Source organism: Chlorocebus sabaeus, chromosome 11 (genome assembly GCF_047675955.1).
Source record: "Chlorocebus sabaeus isolate Y175 chromosome 11, mChlSab1.0.hap1, whole genome shotgun sequence".
Classification (NCBI taxonomy): Eukaryota; Metazoa; Chordata; class Mammalia; order Primates; family Cercopithecidae; genus Chlorocebus; species Chlorocebus sabaeus.
The window spans coordinates 77055768-77069485 of NC_132914.1; the positions used below are offsets into that span (position 1 = coordinate 77055768).

At 41.0% G+C, this 13718-nt stretch overlaps 1 protein-coding gene across 5 annotated transcripts in view; it reads right to left on the reverse strand.

The window, feature by feature from the left end:
• The window catches only part of PPP1R12A (protein phosphatase 1 regulatory subunit 12A), a 166675-nt gene that overhangs the window by 64338 nt on the left and 88619 nt on the right, over nucleotides 1-13718 (reverse strand). The window lies entirely within an intron of this gene.

Here is a 13718-nt window from a genome sequence, read left to right on the forward strand (position 1 = left end):
GCTTTGTTCTTTTGACTTAGGATTGTCTTGGAGATGCGGGCTCTTTTTTGGTTCCATATGAACTTTAAAGCAGTTTTTTCCAATTCTGTGAAGAAGCTCATTGGTAGCTTGATGGGGATGGCATTGAATCTATAAATTACCTTGGGCAGTATGGCCATTTTCACGATATTGATTCTTCCTATCCATGAGCATGGTATGTTCTTCCATTTGTTTGTGTCCTCTTTGATTTCACTGAGCAGTGGTTTGTAGTTCTCCTTGAAGAGGTCCTTTACATCCCTTGTAAGTTGGATTCCTAGGTATTTTATTCTCTTTGAAGCAATTGTGAATGGAAGTTCATTCCTGATTTGGCTCTCTGTTTGACTGTCACTGGTGTATAAGAATGCTTGTGATTTTTGCACATTAATTTTGTATCCTGAGACTTTGCTGAAGTTGCTGATCAGCTTAAGGAGATTTTGGGCTGAGACAATGGGGTTTTCTAAATATACAATCATGTCGTCTGCAAACAGGGACAATTTGACTTCTTCTTTTCCTAACTGAATCCCCTTGATTTCTTTCTCTTGCCTGATTGCCCTAGCCAGAACTTCCAACACTATGTTGAATAGGAGTGGTGAGAGAGGGCATCCCTGTCTTGTGCCAGTTTTCAAAGGGAATTTTTCCAGTTTTTGCCCATTCAGTATGATATTGGCTGTGGGTTTGTCATAAATAGCTCTTATGATTTTGAGGTACGTTCCATCAATACCGAATTTATTGAGCGTTTTTAGCATGAAGGGCTGTTGAATTTTGTCAAAAGCCTTTTCTGCATCTATTGAGATAATGATGTGGTTCTTGTCTTTGGTTCTGTTTATACGCTGGATTATGTTTATTGATTTGCGAATGTTGAACCAGCCTTGCATCCCAGGGATGAAGCCCACTTGATCATGGTGGATAAGCTTTTTGATGTGCTGCTGAATCCGGTTTGCCAGTATTTTATTGAGGATTTTTGCATCGATGTTCATCAGGGATATTGGTCTAAAATTCTCTTTTTTTGTTGTGTCTCTGCCAGGCTTTGGTATCAGGATGATGTTGGCCTCATAAAATGAGTTAGGGAGGATTCCCTCTTTTTCTATTGATTGGAATAGTTTCAGAAGGAATGGTACCAGCTCCTCCTTGTACCTCTGGTAGAATTCAGCTGTGAATCCATCTGGTCCTGGACTTTTTTTGGTTGGTAGGCTATTAATTATTGCCTCAATTTCAGAGCCTACTATTGGTCTATTCAGGGATTCAACTTCTTCCTGGTTTAGTCTTGGAAGAGTGTAAGTGTCCAGGAAATTATCCATTTCTTCTAGATTTTCCAGTTTATTTGCGTAGAGGTGTTTATAGTATTCTCTGATGGTAGTTTGTATTTCTGTGGGGTCGGTGGTGATATCCCCTTTATCATTTTTAATTGCGTCGATTTGATTCTTCTCTCTTTTCTTCTTTATTAGTCTTGCTAGTGGTCTGTCAATTTTGTTGATCTTTTCAAAAAACCAACTCCTGGATTCATTGATTTTTTGGAGGGTTTTTTGTGTCTCTATCTCCTTCAGTTCTGCTCTGATCTTAGTTATTTCTTGCCTTCTGCTAGCTTTCGAATGTGTTTGCTCTTGCTTCTCTAGTTCTTTTAATTGCGATGTTAGAGTGTCAATTTTAGATCTTTCTTGCTTTCTCTTGTGGGCATTTAGTGCTATAAATTTCCCTCTACACACTGCTTTAAATGTGTCCCAGAGATTCTGGTATGTTGTATCTTTGTTCTCATTGGTTTCAAAGAACATCTTTATTTCTGCCTTCATTTCGTTATGTACCCAGTAGTCATTCAGGAGCAGGTTGTTCAGTTTCCATGTAGTTGAGCGGTTTTGATTGAGTTTCTTAGTCCTGAGTTCTAATTTGATTGCACTGTGGTCTGAGAGACAGTTTGTTATAATTTCTGTTCTTGTACATTTGCTGAGGAGTGCTTTACTTCCAATTACGTGGTCAATTTTGGAGTAAGTACGATGTGGTGCTGAGAAGAATGTATATTCTGTTGATTTGGGGTGGAGAGTTCTATAGATGTCTATTAGGTCTGCTTGCTGCAGAGATGAGTTCAATTCCTGGATATCCTTGTTAACTTTCTGTCTCGTTGATCTGTCTAATGTTGACAGTGGAGTGTTGAAGTCTCCCATTATTATTGTATGGGAGTCTAAGTCTCTTTGTAAGTCTCTAAGGACTTGCTTTATGAATCTGGGTGCTCCTGTATTGGGTGCATATATATTTAGGATAGTTAGCTCTTCCTGTTGAATTGATCCCTTTACCATTATGTAATGGCCTTCTTTGTCTCTTTTGATCTTTGATGGTTTAAAGTCTGTTTTATCAGAGACTAGTATTGCAACCCCCGCTTTTTTGTGTTCTCCATTTGCTTGGTAAATCTTCCTCCATCCCTTTATTTTGAGCCTATGTATGTCTCTGCGCATGAGATGGGTCTCCTGAATACAGCAGACTGATGGGTCTTGACTCTTTATCCAGTTTGCCAGTCTGTGTCTTTTAATTGGAGCATTTAGTCCATTTACATTTAAGGTTAAGATTATGTGTGAACTTGATCCTGCCATTATGATATTAACTGGTTATTTTGCTCGTTAGTTGATGCAGTTTCTTCCTAGCCTTCATGGTCTTTACATTTTGGCATGTTTTTGCAATGGCTGGTACCGGTTGTTCCTTTCCATGTTTAGTGCTTCCTTCAGGGTCTCTTGTAAGGCAGGCCTAGTGGTGACAAAATCCCTAAGCATTTGCTTATCTGTAAAGGATTTTATTTCTCCTTCACTTATGAAACTTAGTTTGGCTGGATATAAAATCCTGGGTTTAAAATTCTTTTCTTTAAGAATGTTGAATATTGGCCCCCACTCTCTTCTGGCTTGAAGAGTTTCTGCCGAGAGATCTGCTGTTAGTCTGATGGGCTTCCCTTTGTGGGTAACCCGACCTTTCTCTCTGGTTGCCCTTAAGATTTTTTCCTTCATTTCAACTTTGGTGAATCTGGCAATTATGTGTCTTGGAGTTGCTCTTCTCGAGGAGTATCTTTGTGGCGTTCTCTGTATTTCCTGGATTTGAATGTTGGCCTGCCCTACTAGGTTGGGGAAGTTCTCCTGGATGATATCCTGAAGAGTGTTTTCCAACTTGGTTCCATTTTCCCCCTCACTTTCAGGCACCCCAATCAGACGTAGATTTGGTCTTTTTACATAATCCCATACTTCTTGCAGGCTTTGTTCATTTCTTTTTCTTCTTTTTTCTTTTGGTTTCTCTTCTTGCTTCATTTCATTCATTTGATCCTCCATCGCTGACATTCTTTCTTCCAGTTGATCGAGTCGGTTACTGAAGCTTGTGCATTTGTCACGTATTTCTCGTGCCATGGTTTTCGTCTCTTTCATTTCGTTTGTGAGCTTCTCTGCATTAATTACTCTAGCCATCAATTCTTCCACTTTTTTTTCAAGATTTTTAGTTTCTTTGCGCTGGGTACGTAATTCCTCCTTTAGCTCTGAGAAATTTGATGGACTGAAGCCTTCTTCTTTCATCTCGTCGAAGTCATTCTCCGTCCAGCTTTGATCCGTTGCTGGCGATGAGCTGCGCTCCTTTGCCGGGGGAGATGCGCTCTAATTTTTTGAATTCCCAGCTTTTCTGCCCTGCTTTTTCCCCATCTTTGTGGTTTTATCTGCCTCTGGTCTTTGATGATGGTGATGTACTGATGGGGTTTTGGTGTAGGTGTCCTTCCTGTTTGATAGCTTTCCTTCTACCAGTCAGGATCCTCAGCTGTAGGTTATAGCTGTAGGAGATTGCTTGAGGTCCACTCCAGACCCTGTTTGCCTGGGTATCAGCAGCAGAGGCTGCAGAAGATAGAATATTTCTGAACAGCGAGTGTACCTGTCTGATTCTTGCTTTGGAAGCTTCCTCTCAGGGGTGTACTCCACCCTGTGAGGTGTGGGGTGTCAGACTGCCCCTAGTGGGGGATGTCTCCCAGTTAGGCTACTCAGGGGTCAGGGACCCACTTGAGCAGGGAGTCTGTCCCTTCTCAGATCTCAACCTCCGTGTTGGGAGATCCACTGCTCTCTTCAAAGCTGTCAGACAGAGTCGTTTGCGTCTGCAGAGCTGCTGCGTTTGTTATTATTTACTGTGCCCTGTCCCCAGAGGTGGAGTCTACAGAGACAGGCAGGTTTCCTTGAGCTGCTGTGAGCTCCACCCAGTTCGAGCTTCCCAGCAGCTTTGTTTACCTACTTAAGCCTCAGCAATGGCGGGCGCCCCTCCCCCAGCCTCGCTGCTGCCTTGCTGGTAGATCACAGACTGCTGTGCTAGCAATGAGGGAGGCTCCGTGGGTGTGGGACCCTCCCGGCCAGGTGTGGGATATGATCTCCTGGTGTGCCGGTTTGCTTAAAGCGCAGTTTTGGGGTGGGAGTTACCCGATTTTCCAGGTGTTGTGTGTCTCAGTTCCCCTGGCTAGGAAAAGGGATTCCCTTCCCCCTTGTGCTTTCCAGGTGAGGCAATGCCTCGCCCTGCTTCAGCTCTCGCTGGTCGGGCTGCAGCAGCTGACCAGGACCGATCGTCTGGCACTCCCCAGTGAGATGAACCCAGTACCTCAGTTGAAAATGCAGAAATCACCGGTCTTCTGTGTCGCTCGCGCTGGGAGTTGGAGACTGGAGCTGTTCCTATTCGGCCATCTTGCTCCGCCCCCCAGATTTGCTTTTTTAATGTGTTATTCTCTTATTGGCTTTTAAAACAGGTAGCATTTTATTATTTTTATCCCTCCTTTCATTACAATCTTAAACATTCTGATCTTTATTGTCTTTTACTATCCTGTTTCCTTTGAACTTCAAGTTAAAAAAAAAAACTACTTCTTTTCTATTTATCTAATTTCACGCTATCTTTATCTAATGACAAAACAATTACCTTCTTTAGCTTCCAAATCATGCTCCTAACTGATTCATATATAAAAACAATCCAAGTGTAAAGTTAACGTGAAGGGCAATTCCTTATGTTTAAGAAAATTAAATTAGAAAAGAAAAACCTTTCTTTTATTCTTAAATTTTGAAATACTACCGATTAGAGTATGTAGACCCTGCTTAGCTCATCAAAAAATTGAAGAAGAAACAAAAAACAATCTAATTGTACTATGTATTAGGAGACTTGCTTTCTAATTTCAGTGCTTTGACTAACTAGCTAGTGATCCTGAGAAAGCCATAGCCTCTTTGGATATTAGTAAGATAGGTTAAGAAAACAGATACTGAACCGAGACGGGCTGGATTTGAATCTCTGATCCACCACTTACTAGCTGTACTACCTCAGGCAAGACAATCTATGCTATACTCTGGTTTCATCTGTAAGATGAGAATGATGACAGTATCTATCCCATAGGGTTGTTCTGAAAACTAAATTAATTAATACATGTAAAGTGTTTAGATCAGGAATAAGAACTAAGGTGTTAATTATCATTATTAGTTTGAAAAGTCTATGATTCTGCTTCTCTCTTCTTGATTTCTGTTTTAAAAGAAAAAAAATCTTAAAATGCATTTAACCAGTCCTAACCCACCTACTATATAACTGCAAGGTTTTTAAACAAAGAAAACAGTATACAATAAAACTAAGCTGGGTATAACAAAGTGATCAGACTAACATTTGTCACTATGATTTAAGAGCAGTAAATATTAAATTAAAATATAGCCAAATATCTTAGATTAAAATAAATAAAATTAGGTTGGAATTTAGTCAGCTAACAGATTCAAAAATTAATGTGTCCCTAGCTAAATAAAGAAAATAATTACAGCTACTGTTCAATGATTACTACTTTCAAAGGCAATTTACTTAAGCATAACTAGCTACTGACCAAATGTACTAGAATAAGAAAAGCCAAAAGAATGATTAAAAAACTTAAAAATATTGAATAACAATTTTCACCCCTGGATAATTTGAGAAATGTTACCACTACTAATGATACGGTTTGGCTGTGTTCCCACCCAAATCTCATCTTGAATTGTAGTTCCCATAAGCCCTACGTGTGGTGGGAAGGACCCAGTGGGAGGTAACTAAATAATGGGGATGGTTACCCCCATGCTAGTGGTCTTGTGATAGTGAGTGAGTTCTCACGAGATCTCATGGTTTAAGGGGCTTTTTCCTCTTTGTTTGGCACTTCTCTCTCCAGCCGCCATGTGAAGAAGGACATGTTTGCTTCTCCTTCCACTATGATTGTGCTTCCCCTTTCACTATGATTGTGAGTTTCCTGAGGACCCCCAGCCATGTGGAACTGTGAGTCAGATGTCTTTCCTTTATAAATTACCCACTCTCAGGTACTTTTTCATAGCAGCATGAGAATGGACTAATACAGTAATTTGGTACTGGGTAGTGGGGCACTGTTGTAAAGATACCCCAAAAAATGTGGAAGCAATTTTGAAACTGGGTAAACAGGTAGAGGCTGGAACAGTTTAGAGGGCTCAGAGGAAGACAGGAAGATGTAGGAAAGTCTGGAACTTCCTAGAGACTTATTGAATGGCTTTGACAAAAATGCTGATAGTGATACGGACAATGAAGTCCAGGCTGAAGTGGTCTCAGATGGAGATGAGAAACTTGTTGGGAAATGAGGCAAAGGTCACTCTTGTTATGCTTTGGCATAGAGACTAGTGGCATTCTGCTTCTGCCCTAGAGATCTGTGGAACTCTGAACATGAGGGAGGTAATTTAGGGTATCTGATGAAAGAAATTTCTAAGCAGCAAAGTGTTCAAAAGGAAGCAGAGCATAAAAGTATGAAAAACTTTGCAGCCTGATAACGTGACAGAAAAGAAAACCCAATTTTCTGGGAAGAAATTCAAGTTGGCTGCAGAAATTTGCATAAGTAACAAGGAACCAAATGTTAATTGCCAAGACAACGGGGAAAAGGTCCCCAGGGCATGTCAGAGACTTTCTCAGCAGTCCTTCCCATCACAGGCCTGGAGGGGTGGGAGGGAAAAATGGTTTCCTGGGCTGGGTCCAAGGCCCCCTTGCTACGTGTAGCCTTGGGACTTGGTGCCCTGTGTCCCAGCTACTCCAGCCCTGGCTAAAAGGGGCCAATGTACAGTTCAGGCCATTGCTTCAGAGGATGCAAGCCCCAAGCCTTTGTGGCTTCCATGTGGTATTGGGACTGTGGGTGTGCAGAAGTCAAGAATTGAGGTTTGGGAACCTCTGCCTAGATTTCAGAAGATGTATGGAAAGGCCTGGATGTCCAGGCAGAAGTCTGATGAAGAGGTGGAGCCCTCGTGGAGAACTTCTGCTAAGGCAGTGTGGAAGGGAAATGTGAGGTCAGAGCCCCCACACAGAGTCCCCATGGGGGTACTGCCTAGTGCAGCCATGAGAAGAGGGCCACCATCCTCCAGACCCCAGAATGATAGATTCACTGACAGCTTGCACTGTGTGCCTAGAAAAGCCACAGACACTCAACACTGGCCCATGAAAGGAGCCAGGAGTGGGGCTGTACCCTGCAAAGCTACTGGGGCAGAGCTGTCCAAGACTGTGGGAGCCCACCACTTGTATCAGCATGACCTGGATGTGAGACATGAAGTCAAAGGAGATTATTTTGGAACTTTAATGTTAGTAATAGCCCTATTGGATTTCAGATTTGCATGGGGCCTATAGCCCCTTTGTTTTGGCCAATTTATCCCATTTGGAACAGGTATATTTACCCAATGCCTGTACCCGCCACTGTATCTAGGAAGTAACTAACTTGTTTTTGATTTTACAGGCTCACAGGCAGAAGGGATTTGCCTTGTTCTGGATGAGACTTTGGACTTGGACTTTTGGGTTAATGGTTAATGTTGGAATGAGTTAAGACTATGGGGGACTGTTGGGAAGGCATGATTGTGTTTTGAAATGTGAGGACGTGAGACTTGGAAGGGGCCAGGAGTGGAATGATATGATTTGGCTGTGTTCTCACCCAAATCTCATCTTGAATTGTAGTTCCCACAATCCCCACAAGTCGTGGGATGGACTCCATGTGAGGCAACTGAATCATGGGGGCAGTTACCCCCAGTGCTGCTGTTCTTGTGATAGTGAGTGAGTTCCCACGAGATCTGATAGTTTTATAAGGGATTTTGCTTGGCACTTCTCTCTCCTGCCATCATGTGAAGAAGGATGTGTTTGCTTTCCCATCTGTCAAGACTGCATGATTGTAAGTTTCCTGATGCGTTTGCTTTCTCTTCTGTCATGACTGCATGATTGTAAGTTTCCTGAGGCCTCCCCAGCCCTGTGGAACTATAAGTCAATTAAACCTCTTTCCTTTACAAATTATCCAGTCTTGGGTATTTCTTCATAGCATCATGAAAATGGACTAATACAACTAGAGATATATTTAGGGTGCTTTTTTATAATTATTAAAATCTGTTAAGAGATGCCCCTATACTTCTGTTTCTTTGGAATTAAGATATGCTATATAAATTTATGCATTCCCATTACATGTATCAAATGAACATCATGAAGCATTTTCTAGGAGATATTTTAAATAAAATGCAGTATGGTACAGTGGTACAGAATGTGGGCTCAAGATATCTGTCATACTGTTTAGGACAAACACTTCCTACCTGTATGATCTTGGGTAAATCACTAAGCCTCAATTTTCTCATCTGGAAATGGGGTAACAGTAGTATAAACCTCATAGAATTGCTATGAGGATGAAATGAAGAAATGCATGTGAAGCTTTTTGCTCAATGCCTGGCATATAATAAGCATTTAATAACAGTTAGCTACTCTCATTACTACTATTATTAGTGTTAGCACTTAGCTTTTCATCTCCAGGGTCATCTCATCTACTAGTTCTCAAAACTCCCCCTTTCTTACGGTTCTCCTAGATTTACTTTTCACATCTTCACATATCTTAAGTTCTAACAATGCACCAACCACTGTCATCTAGATGTCCTTTGGTACTACAAACCCAATATATACTCACATAGTCCCTCAGTCTGTTTCTGTCTCATCTCACACTTTCCCACGTGAACTCATCTAATCATCACTTCTTCAACTGGAAACTTCAGTGAGTTCGTCTTAATTCTTTCTTCATATCTGCATTCAATTCTTCACCAAACTGTTCTAATTTTACTTCAATATTTCTTCACGACAGCCTTGTTCTTCATTTAAAATGTAACAGGTTTTGGCTCCTTTCATCTTTCACCTGGACTAATTTGAGAATCTTCTTCAAGGAATGCATGTCACCATATATCCTACATTCTATTTCATCCTCCAAGTTGCCATCAGTTTTATACTAAAAACCATCCAATCAGATTAATTTATTGCTTGGAGATCTTTGTTGCATCTATGTAATGCCTACAAAATAGATATCCTTCACTATCTGGCTCTGACCTATCTTTTCAGGCCTCATCTCCTACAAATCTCACCCTGACTTTGCATCTCAATTCCAGTCCCAATGAATGTGTCTTCCAGTCCACATATGCTATGGATGTCTCCAATTCCTGTTTTTTTTGGTTTTTGTTTTTCAAAAAAAACATTGTCCAGGCTGGAGTGCAGTGCTGTGATCGTAGCTCACAGTAACCCTGTACTACTGGCCTCAAGCAAGCCTCTCACCTCAGCCCCCAAAAGCCATGGAATTATAGGCATAAGTCACTATGCTTGGCCTTCCAATTCCTTTTCTTTGCACATTTTGATACCCCATATTTTGTGTCCACCAGTTCCCTTATTGCCAAGCAAACTCCCTCTAAATATCGTAACTCTGAAACCTTTCCTCACTACAGCTTTTTCTATTCTCTCACAACATTATGTTCCTATATATTTTAATATTGAGCACACTGTATTGTGAAGCTCTCTTCGTTTGACACCTCTGTTAGACTGTGAAACCCTTAAGAAGGATTGTCTTGTTTTTTTTTTATTGTTAACACCCAGCACATAGAACATTTGCTGGCACATTAATCAATACTAAATGAATCACTGAAACTAAAATCAGCCCTGCTTACAGTCATGCTAACAATTTCCCTTATATAGAAGGAAACCAAATGCAAGAAATTTTCAGTACAATTCCATGCCTTTTCTAGTTCATAACAATTGCTAATATCAGATAAAAAATGGGAGCCTTTAACGTTTACTTTAAATAATTACCATTGTTTGACAGGAAACTGTTATCTGAGCTATCTAAGCACTCATCACAGCAAAATGGGCAGTAAATTCTTCTTGCTAGGTTGTGATGCTTTATACCTATTCTTTAGTTTACTCTACTCTAGAATATCCCATGACTCTAAAACACTTGTCTATCTAGAACATGGCTATTGAAAGCTCTTGTGTGTGCTTATTCAGGCTCCAGTTTATAACCACTTTTCTATTGCATTTCTTGTTTTTCTTAGGTTCTAGTTATCTTCAATCACTTTTTATAACACCTCAATTCTATTTTAGGTATTTATTTTCTCAGTTTTCGTGCTTAAGATATTTTTTTTTGGCCGGGCGCGGTGGCTCAAACCTGTAATCCCAGCACTTTGGGAGGCTGAGACGGGCGGATCACGAGGTCAGGAGATCGAGACCATCCTGGCTAACACGGTGAAACTCCGTCTCTACTAAAAAATTACAAAAAAACTAGTTGGGTGAGATGGCAGGTGCCTGTAGTCCCAGCTACTTGGGAGGCTGAGGCAGGAGAATGGCGTGAACCCGGGAGGTGGAGCTTGCAGTGAGCTGAGATCCGGCCACTGCACTCCAGCCTGGGCGACAGAGCGAGACTCCATCTCAAAAAAAAAGAAAAAAAAAGATATATATTTTTAAAACAAACCCACAGTTGGCTAGATGCAGTTGCTCATGCCTGTAACATCAGAACTTTGGGAGGCCAAGGAAGGTGGATTGCTTGAGTTCAGGAGTTCAAGACCAGTCTGACCAACAAAGTGAAACCCTGTCTCTATTAAAAATACAAATATTAGCCAGGTGAGGTGGCATGCACCTACAGTCCCAGCTCCTCAAGAGGCTGAGGTGGGAGGATCGCTTGGGTCTGGGAGGTTGAGGCTGTAGTGAGCCATGATTGTGTCACTGCACTACAGTCTGTCTCAAAACAAACAAAACAAACCTGCAGTCATTAGGAGTTTTCCTAATCCTAAGGAATAAAAATCTCCTTTCATGGAATTTATTTACCTCCTATTCCTTTCAAATCCTTAGTTTCTATTTTCTGATGAAGCACATTTCAGCAGGAGTCAGCCCTCTACATGAGTCTTTCATACCATTCCTCTATCATTTGACCTCAGTAAAACACAGCTCTAATAATGCCTGTTTGATCACTGCCTAAAGATAATAGAATATAACAAAAATCACATGTGGCATTTTGTGTGTGTGTGTCCTGCCCAAAGGTACTGAAGAAGTAATCACACATATACACATTAATTTTTAATTATAGTAAAATAAACATAAAAATAAAATTTACCATCTTAACCTTTTTTTTGTTTTCAGAAAGGGTCTCACTCTGTCACCCAGGTTTAAGCACAGTGATGTGATCAGATCACTGCAGCCTCGAACTCCCGGGCTAAAGCGATCCTCCCCACTCAGCTGGGATTACGGGTCTTAACTATTTTTAAGTGTACAGTTCTTAAGTACATTCACACTGTTGTGTAACACATAAACAGAGCTCTTTTCATCTTGCAGAAGAACAACTCTGCCCATTAAACAACAACTCCCTTTTCTCCCCTCCTTCCAGCTCCTGACAGCCATCATTCTATTTTCTCTACGAATCTGACTATTCTAGGTACCTCATATATGTAGAATCATCTGTTTTTCTATTTGTGTTTTGGTCACTGGCTTATGTCACTTACCATAAAGTCCTTCATGTTGTAGCATATGTTGGATTTCCTTCCTTAAGGCTGAATAATATTTCACTGTATGTATATTCCACATTTTATTTATTCATCCATCAATGGACATAGGGTTTGCTTTCATCTTTTGGCTAATATGAATAATTTGTACACCCATGTTTGTACAAATTATTCGAAGAGTTGAGTTGTTTTAAATTGTTTTGGGTAGACTGGGAGTGCTGGCTTATGCCTATAATCCCAGCACTTTGGGAGGCCCAGGTGGAGGATCACCTGAGGTCAGGAGGTAGAGACCAGCCTGGCTAACATGGTGAAACCTCATCTCTACTAAAAATACAAAAATATTAGCCAGGCACGGTGGCAGGTGCCTGTAATCCCAGCTACTCGGGAGGCTGAGGCAAGGAGAATCGCCTGAACCCGAGAGGCAGAGGTTGCAGTGAACCCAGATTGCGCCACTGCACTCCAGCCTGGGTGACAGAGCAATGCTCTGTCTCAAAAAAAAAAAAAAAAAAAAAAATCTTTTGGGTAAATTTCTAGAAGAGGAGTTGCTGGATCTGGATCTTTTTTTTTTTTTTTTTTTTTTTTTGTTTAGACAGAGTCTCACTCTGTCGCCAAGGCTGGAGTACAGTGGTGCAATCTTGGCTCACTGCAACCTCTGCCTCCCGGTTCAAGCAATTCTCCTGCCTCAGCCTCCTGAGTAGCTGAGATTACAGGTGCACACCACCATGCCCGGCTAATTTTTGTATTTTTAGTATAGACAGGGTTTCACCATCTTGGTCAGGCTGGTCTCAAACTCCTGACTTCGTGATCCGCCCACCTCGGCCTCCCACTCGGCCTCCCAAAGTGCTGGGATTACAGGAATGAGCCATCGCACCCGGCCTGGATCATGTTTTATATATACATACATATATATACACATACACAGCTTTATTAAGATATAATTCACAGCATCTACATAGCATTTAAAGTGTAGAATTAAATGGTTTTTTTAGTAAATGTGAGGAGTGGTGTAACCATCATGACACTCAACTTTAGAATACTCATCACTCTTAAGACTGATGAAACTCTGTGCCCACTAGCAATCACTCCTATCTATAAATGAACATCTCCCAAATTTACATATCCATTTTGTAACTCCAGACTCACGTATTCAACAGTTTGGATATCTAACATGCAAAATAAATTTAACATGCCTGAAAATGAAGCCCTAATAGTTCCCTATAAAACCTACTCTTCTTATAATCTTCACATCTCAAATAGGAACTTCATCCATCCATTTGTTCAAACCAAAAATCTTAGAGTCTTCTTTTTTTCACACGTTCTAGCTAATGACTCAATAATTCTTTTGGCCAAAACTTCAAAATATACCCATAATCCAACCTCTTCTCATCACTTCATCTACTACCAGTCAAAAATAAATCACCTTGTTTTGTCTGGATTATGGCAATTATTTCCTAACCCTTCTCCTACTTCTGTCCTTGTCTCCCTACAATCTATTTTCAACACAAGAGCCAGAGAGATCCTTTCTAAAACTGTATCAAATTATGTCAGTCCTCTGCCTCAATCCCTCCATTGGCTTCCTATTTCCCTCAGGTTAAAAGCCAACGTCTTCCCAATGACTCACAAAGCCTTATGTGATATGACCTCCTGCTACTTCTGTGACCTCACCTCCTACCTGCCTCTTCCTCTGCTCTGCCTCTCCAGTCATGCTAGTTTACATGCTGCTTCTCTGAATATACAAGACACCCTCCCATTCTTGTATTCATTGCTCCCCTTGTCTGGAAGGCTCTTTCCCCAGATCAACATGACTCATTCCCTCATTGTATTCACATCTCAGCTTAAATGACCCCTTATCAGTGAGCCTTCCTGACCACACTATTTAACTTTGCAATGTGCCACTTACCCTGTGCACTTTCTATCCCCTTTGCCTGCATTATTTTG